The sequence below is a fragment of the Mirounga leonina genome, unplaced genomic scaffold (assembly GCF_011800145.1).
Source record: "Mirounga leonina isolate KUSES-001 unplaced genomic scaffold, KU_Mleo_1.0 Mir_55, whole genome shotgun sequence".
NCBI lineage: Eukaryota > Metazoa > Chordata > Mammalia > Carnivora > Phocidae > Mirounga > Mirounga leonina.
In genome coordinates, this window is record NW_023270816.1 from 835353 (window position 1) to 844049 (window position 8697).

Sequence of the window (8697 nt, forward strand, 5' to 3'; positions counted from 1 at the left end):
TAAATAAATAAATAAATAAATAAATAAATAAATAAATAAATAAATAAATAAAATGACTAGCTAGCCACATAAAGGCATTGTTCCTTAAGCTACATCAGTTCTCTGCATTGAAAGAAACAATTAATTTGAAAATGCACATGAATAATTTTACTTGGATGTTTGTGTTCAGCTACAAAGTTCTTTTCACAATTAAGTGCTACGAGCCCACAGTGGGTCCAGGATTGTTCTGAGTATGGTGGAAGATAGAAGAGGAACTTGAAGGTGGGGACTTTTTGTCCTTAAGGAATTGATAACCCAGCTAGAGGGACATAAGGGGCTTAATAAAATAATAATATCAGACACTTCCCTTGTTCCAGGCACTGTCCTCAGAGCTTTGCAAGGATTATTTAATCCTCCAAAGCCCAGAGAATTAGGTACTGTTATTTTTCTGTTTTCTACAGGATGAAATCGAGGTTTGTGCGGTTTACTGGACTCTCGAAGCATTGTGAGAATTATATGAGAAATCATATGCACTCTATCGGGTTTAGATTTTGTTTCCTACTTAACAAAAAAAGAGAGAGAGAGAAAAAGAAAAAAACAAACAAACAAAGCAAAAAAAACAGCAGTACTTTAAACAAGATAGAGGTTTTTCTCTCTCATCAACCAAGTCTGAAGGCCGATAGTAACTGAGCCAGCCGCACAGCTCCCTTTAAGCACCCCACACACCTATCTCCAGGGGATCTGGGAAATGTAGACTTTTTTTTTTTAAACAGGTGGTCATGTGCCCAGTTAAAAATGTTTTAGCTACGAAGGGTAAAGAGAACAAATGGTGGGTTAGGAACTTGCTTCTCTGCCATATCTATGTGTCCCTATGTGGGGCCCAGGATAGATGCAATACATGTTTAGTAATCATAGCTATAAAACTCAAAGCAGCTTAGAAGTGGTTTGGTTTGTTGATTTAAATACAACTACTTCTGCCTGAGGTTTTCCCTTTTCTAGATTGATGCCCTATCCTTAGATAGGGAAGTGAGTGAGTAAGAAGGGAAGGTGTGCTAGGTGCTCCAAACACTGCCCTAACCCCAGGGCTTGCCTCTCCTTTTCCTCCCCCAGATATACGAGGTGGTTTGCCCCAAGGTTTGCAGCTGTGGAAAGGTGGCAGAAAGCCATATAAATGCCAAACTAGAATACTGCCTGGGTCCAGGCATTTCCCAACCTAGGATTCTGCTTTCTTCCTGTGCCTTCTTTCAGGGACTACAAACGATGGCTCTGGCCTCTGGCAAATAGAGAGGATCAGGGGAGCCACACTGCATAATTCCAGGGGACAAGTAGTCACAGCTGGGAGGTGTCCTTTAGATTGAGGACAACAAGCATGGCACCCCCCGGGGGCTGGTGTCTTGACCCACTTTGTGCATTTGTTTCGAAGAGTTTACCCTGGATCATCTCAATCTCACAAATTTCTTAGATAGGAGAGAAGGCTCCCAGGTCACAAAATGTTTGTACTATATGGATCTGAGTTGTTTTCAACTTGAGATTCTAGGATGAGCAAAGTTGGCTTATCTGAGCAGTGGAAGGGTGGGGGGGACAGGGAGCGGTATAGAGGAAACTAGGGTAGTATAGAGGGACAGGAGGAGGGGACTGGATGGTGGGGACACAAGGTGGAGTTTCCCACTGCTTCATACATTGGGCCAGGGAGGGGTGGGGGAGGAGAAAGAAGTGAGAGGTAAGGCCCTGATCCATCACCTCATGCACACATCTGAACTGTTACCAAGTCTTACCATGCCTCTCCTCACCATCTGCCCCACGGAGGGTCACTGCAGGCATGCATTTATGCTTTGTGTAAGTTGGAAAAAGACATCCCATCCTCTAGTGGACTCAGTCCTGTGCCAGGACTCAATGAGTGGCAAGTAAGGCTCTGGCTGGATTGCAGCTCCCACTCATCTCCTTGGCTGAGAGCCCTTGAGCATTTAACAATCCACACATTCTTAAGTGGGGGGACTCTTTGGGGTCATTTCTCTTACTGCCATCCCCATGGACCCTCCTGTCCTCATCCAACTTCTCCATCTCTCATCTCTCACTTGGACTAGGCTTCATCATGACAGCTAACTCAGAGAGCCATTTACAGAGTCTCCAATTTAGCCTTTTGTATTGTCAAGTAAGGTTATACATTTATTCCTACAGATACAGTGGCTAGATGAAAAGGGTTTCATCATATTGTTTTAAAACTTATGATCTGGGGCGCCCGGGTGGCTCAGTCGTTAAGCGTCTGCCTTTGGCTCAGGTCATGATCCCAGGGTCCTGGGATCGAGCCCCGCATCGGGCTCCCTGCTCCGCGGGAAGCCTGTTTCTCCCTCTCCCACTCCCCCTGCTTGTGTTCCCTCTCTCACTGTGTCTCTCTCTGTCAAATAAATAAAACCTTCAAAAAAAATAAATAAATAAAATTTGTGATCTATTAACAGATCACACAGCTGTAGGGCACCCTGAATTAATTAGAAATAAGTCCTAGAGTTCTTCTAAGCATAAAAAAGCACACCTTGATTACATTGTGTTTTTGAGGCTGAATAAATTGAAAAAACGTAAACATTAAAATAAACACATTTTTAGGATCCTTAGTGTTTCTTCGTATCATAATTCACTTAGAGCCTCAAGAAATGGAGGTGGTCAGGCCTTCCTGGCCTGAGAGATGAGCCTGGACCCCTGAGACAGTCCCCCATTCTACCTCCTGTCTGCTCTGGCTCCACCTCTACCCAGTCTTCCCAGTAACCATGGGTCCCATGACAACCCAGATGCAGTCATGTCAGCCCCATGCTCACATGCAGCAGTTACTTAGCACTGCTCTTGAATACCAGCCCTGGCCGAATTGGGCTGCCGGAACCAGCATGGAGGCCCCCACGTCTGCAGCTGCCCCTGGTACACCTGCCCCATTCGGCTCTCTGCCCCACTGGCCTCCTCTTGTCTGGGATGCCCTTTCTCTTCTTTTTCTCACTCGGCGGTTTTGAGCCCAAGCCAAACTTGCCCTGCCTGGGTCAGGCTTCTTCATCTACTGCCCTTCTAGAACCCTGTCTCTTCGGAGCATGTTATCTCTGCGCAATTATACATTTATTAGTGTGACCATTTGGCTAGCAGCAGGTTCACTCAGTGTGGTAAGTCCCCCCTTTCCTTCCCTGCACCCATCCCGCTGTGATGGCCACAGAATTTAGCACTGGGCTGGTGCACAGTGGTAACTTGGGAGTTACCTGCTGAATGAATGGGGCTGAGCCAAGAGGCCACCTTCCCAGCTGCTCCTTGTGAGTTACGCTTTGGGAGGGAAAACTTCACACACACAGTCCTTGAGAAAGCAGGTCACCAGCACCAGAGAGAAGTGTGGCTTGAGACAGGAGACATCTGAGGGTCAGAGAAGATGCCAAGGATAGCTGATTGAATTTTAAGGCCTACAGCAACACGCCACAGTGTGAACATTTCCTTTAAGTTAGGGAGAGGAAAAAAAAAAATTATGCTTAACAACTTGGATGTTCTTAGAGGAACGCACTGATAAACAAATTTCTCAATGAAATTTGTGAATTTCATCTTGTGAAAGAAAGCACATAACCAAGTCCTTTGTCCCTCACCAGAACAATCAGGCCACTGTCAATAATTTACCCTTAAAGGTGCCCACTGATTGTCTTAATGGATTAGGGACAAAGCAATTGAATATAAGCAGGGTAAAATAAAAATCACATCTGCACTGCGGCGCCTGGGTGGCTCAGTTGGTTGAGTGTCCGACTCTTGGTTTTTGCTCAGGTCATGATCTGGGGATCACAGGATCGAGCCTGCATGGGGCCCTGGACTCAGCGAGGAGTTTGCTTCTCTCCCCCCCCACCCCCAATAAATAAACAAATAAATAAAATAAAATCTTTAAAAAATAATCACACACGCACTACATTAATGCACATGAGTTGTTTGGAATTTATTGTGCTTGAAGAGTAGTCTTATTTTAGAAGTTTATGTGTACTATGAAGCAATTAATCACACGTGAAAAAGACCCAGAAGGGCCTCAGATAAGTCACTAAAATCTTTCCAGAAAATTGAGGTGTTTTGCTCTCCAAATGACTTCCCTTTATATTCTTGATTCTTATACATGACTTCAAATAGGTTTACTTCCCCAGTAGTTACTTACGAAGAACTAGAGTGGAGCTATCTATGAAGTGTTCTTATCCACGTAGCAGGGTATATCAGTGATAGAAGCCATACAGATGATTATACGACATGACATAATTGTAGAAGGAGAGAGTATTGAAACGCACCTTAGGTGCCGAGTAAGAGATTTTGATGGGAATAAAATTAAAGAAATATCATCACACACATATTTATCTAAAAGTTATAGAAAATTTCTAAACTAGGCTGTAATAAAAAATATTTATTACACACCATTCAAAGGGTGGATGGTCAAATAGAAGATAAAAAGTACAATGTTCTAAAATGTAATAAGGTGTTTCTTCATATATTTCACTGATGTTACTATGTTTCTAGGGACCCTTGAGAGAAATTGTAGTAGCCTAATGGTAAATTTGACTTAAGGTTCTGGAAGTGTAGCCCCAACAGTGGTGGGTTCCCAGTGTCACGTCAGAGCTGTGCCAGACTGAGGATTAGGGAGCCGTGCCTGGTCGGTGGCTGCCAACAAGGAATAGCTGCAGGGAATGTTGTTGGGTGGGGAAGTCTGAGCTTGCTCCTTTATTGGCCAAACCCTCTATGACGTTTCAGGGCAGCCCCGAGTATGTTCTAAGGTAATTGTTTATCTCCCCTATTTAGGACAAGACCAAGATAATAATTATCTTTTTATTCTCAAAGCACGTCAAAAAGTAGACTCGAGATATATTTGTTTGATAAGTAAGTGTAATTTATTCCCATCCAGGTTGATTATCCGTGCTATAATATTCTTACTAAGTACAATAGTGCTATTATTCGTCAGAGTCCCCAAATTTATTTAAATTATTTTTGCCTAGATTTTTTTTCAAATCCTACCTAATTGTTTGCCTCTTAAACTTATGGGCCACTGTTAATTTGCATAGTTGTTTCAAATCAAATGCTATGTCCCATATCTTGCATTTACTCAGTTATTCACTGCTGATGTCTAAATCAGAGATGTGAAAAGGACAATTGTTTAGTGCTTTTTAAAGTCCCTGCCCAAGATCAGTAGGGAAATCCCATTAGCTCCATTCATCGCATTTCTCATAAATCTAAAAGGAAAGCAAGTATCCAAAGCCTTATTCTTTAATAGTTCTTATTTGTAAAACCTTGACAGGGCTTTATTCTAAATTGCTTCCAAATTACATGAAGAATACTGAGAAATATGATGGTTAGTGAATCGTGATAGTTTCAGTTATCAAATAAATAACCAGAAGAGTAAAAGGGGACTTAATCTGAAAGCAAACAGAATGATGGGCTACGATGAGGCAAAAAGAACAGAGCTGTGGCATTCTTCAACTACCATCTGGCTCAATCCTCTTTAAGTGGGCAAGTTGAAGAGTCTTTTATTCGGGCCCCTAAAACTTCTTCAAAAGGAGCAGTATTTAAATATTAGTATTTTCATCTAGTAACTCCCCCCCCCCAAAAAAAACCCCAAACAAATCAATCCTTTTTGTAGCCAAAAAGGAGTGTTTAAGAAAATAATGGGTAATCTCCTGGCTAAACATGAGGGCACAGGGTAACCTGTGGGTGGGAGGTTGGCTGCAGGGGCCTGGTGGCCATTCCCCAGCTTGAGGGACTTCAGCTCTGTCACTTTATGGTTAGAGTGACTTATTAAAGTTGTCATTATTGTTTGAAATTAGGCAAGAGGTGTAAAAATAAGGACTTCATTAGGAAAAAATGTACCTGTTAATTTCTAGTACCTTATTTCATCAAAAGGAAACAATAATGTAGTGTTGCCATATAGGATAATCGAGGCAAGTGGATACAAGAGAATTATCATCTATGGTTCAAATTGTGCTTTTGTGAAATGGGGACCTGTTTCATCACTTTCGAACAGACCCCTGACAATTGCTGTTTTTGTCTATTAAGTCATGGATTTTCACATGAAACTCTGAGAGGCTTTTATTTTGTTTTCTTGAGAAGGTGTGTAAAAACTGTAAGCCGAGTGAATAGGAGCCCGCTACTTGTCTTCGGTAAGGATGCTTTCAAGAAGGTATTTTAGCATTCTCTGTGGTTTAAAAGACAAAACCAAGTCCTGCCGGCTTTGTGTTGTGCTTCTCCTTCAGACTGCAGTGCCTTCTGTCTGCTTTAGGGTGTGGCATCTGCCATTGGGGAGGAGAAACTGGCATGTGTTGGCTTTTATAGCAGGCTGATTTCATTGTGCTGGGGGCCTCTATTTCAGAGCCTCTTGGTTCCAATCTTCTAGTTGACTTGCTCAAACAAACGGGATTAAAAGAGATTTTGACTTTCTATACCTAATTTTTTATCTTTAGTTCCATGATTTTTGTATATGAAAAATATTTTTAAGAAAAGGGCCAGAGCTGAACTTGGTGACTCATTTTCCCTTTCAGGATTAGTTGTGAACATAAGCCACAAGATATAGCTACACCTGCTTAAATTGACTTTGACATATTTCATCAGTTTGGAAAAATGCTTTCTTATGATTATATGTACATATTTAGTTTGGGTCTAAATATCTAAAAGCATAAATATGTAATTGATTTTAGAATATATGTGTAAACACACAAAACGGACATATATTTATATTTGCATATGAAAAACTTCAAAAATTCAACTTTTGTGGTGTACTGCGTATAATTAGTATGTATTTGAATGCATAAAGGGAGAAAATCCAGGAGAAAATGTCAAAAAGGCACACTAACAAAGATGTAGTATTCTCTTGGCAAAAACTGATGAATGATTTGGCATGAATTCATCTTACAGTTCTGTAATTCTCTCTTACACACAATGATACAACCCCTGTTTTCCAGTTGTTTGCATAGAATTGCAATTTGTTGTCTGTACACTCTATAATGACCCTTGGGTGTGCACCTGATTCCCCTCCCCCACCAATTAGTCACCAGTTTTTCCCACCTATCTTTTTCTATTTAGTCATTAGCATATTTGCACTTGCTCAAGCAAATAAAAATAACCACTGCAGTGAAAATAAACTAATCTTTATTTAAAAAAGCCGAAGAATGAAATGATTTTAGAAAACTATATTCCACTAAAATCATATATATTATTTCAGCTAGTGTGACCTCTTGAAAGTTCCAGTTTCAAATGCTTTCTCTCCATGTAAACGAGTTCCATACTAGTGCAAGTGGAGGCATTGCTTAGGTTAAGAAAACCTGCTTGAAGATATTCAGAAGGTTACTAGGTGACAAATTAACAATAATAAAAACATTTAAAACACCATAAAGTGACAAAATAGAGTATTTTTAAAAGAACAAAGTCTGAAACATTTCTAAGATTAGATTCGACCAACTTGCATTACTATTGGTCTTATATTTATTAAATACGTATTTCCTTTTAGTTTTGTTTCACATTGCTTAGAAACGAACTCATATCAAGAGGGTTAATTGTGCACATTAACCTCTGAAATATGATGAAAGGCGTCGTATAGATTTATGAAGACACGAGCTAAACTTCAGCTGTCACTATTATGGCACCAACAGTTACATTTCCATGTGCAAGTTGGAGCATAACACACCAGGCTACTTATTTGAAGACTTTCCCTTTAGAGAGAGGACAAGAGCATTGTAAGAAAAATGCTCCTCTGGGAATGCTTTTGCGTCTTCATTGATAAGCCTACACGCATATATGAGGTGCCTTAAAAAATAGTTACATAAACATCATCTTTGGGGCAGGTGCAGCCAGCCTCAGCACTTATTGAGTACTTGCTGTGTACAGGGCACCACGCTGCCCGAAGGCGGCTAACCTTCCCTTAAACTCTTTCCTAATTTCGCAGTTTGAAGAAGTTGTGGGAATTACGCTGATGGCCCCAAATCAAGGCAGAGAGGCCAACATTCTGAAAAATTACATAACTCCTGGGAAAGGCAGTGCTTTTGCGCACAGATTGCCCAAATATTTTCTTTCTCCGTCGGCTCCTCCAAACCTCTGAGGCCAACAGACAACTTTGTTCCCCTGCCCTTCTCCCTCTTTTGTCTGCTCGTCAGACTCGTTTTCCACCTTTGTATCGTTCCTTTTAGACGTGAAAACAAACACGCGAACGGCCGGTTGGCAAGGAGACGAGGCACGAGGGGACAGTGCGGCCTCGCGCCGCCCCACGCCGCCGCGCTCCGGGCGCCTGCGGAGGCGGCTGAGCCCCCGGCCCGGGGCCGCCGGATGCCCGCGAGGCTGCGCCCGGCCGGGCGGGCGGCGGCGGCGGCGGCGGCGGCGGCCCGCGCCGAGTCCAGTCCGCGTTTTGCGAGCGCACACGAGTAATCAGAGCGAAGTGGATAATAGTTGCTCGGGCTCGCTCGGCTCCCTCTCATGCCGTGCTGGGCCCGGCAGGCTCAGTCAGTCGTGTATTTACCCATATCCGGGTGAGAGAGGAAAAGAGAAAAGTTTCATTTAAACCTGAACCAAAAACTTTCACCGTGAAATCACACAGCGGGAACAGGCCCAGACCGTAAGGCGTGACTCCCGGTTCGGCTCCGGCGGGGCCTGTGGAGGGGGAGGGGGCTCGCTCGATTCCCGTCGGGGCGTGTGGATGCGCACAGGAGGGGCCGCTGACTGAAAAGTGGGTTTTATTGTCTCCCCCCGCCCCCC

At 42.8% G+C, this 8697-nt stretch overlaps 1 pseudogene; it reads right to left on the bottom strand.

The window, feature by feature from the left end:
• Positions 1–2040, bottom strand: part of LOC118001923 — a 10450-nt pseudogene extending 8410 nt beyond the window's left edge.
• Between the last annotated feature and the right edge of the window lie 6657 nt (positions 2041–8697).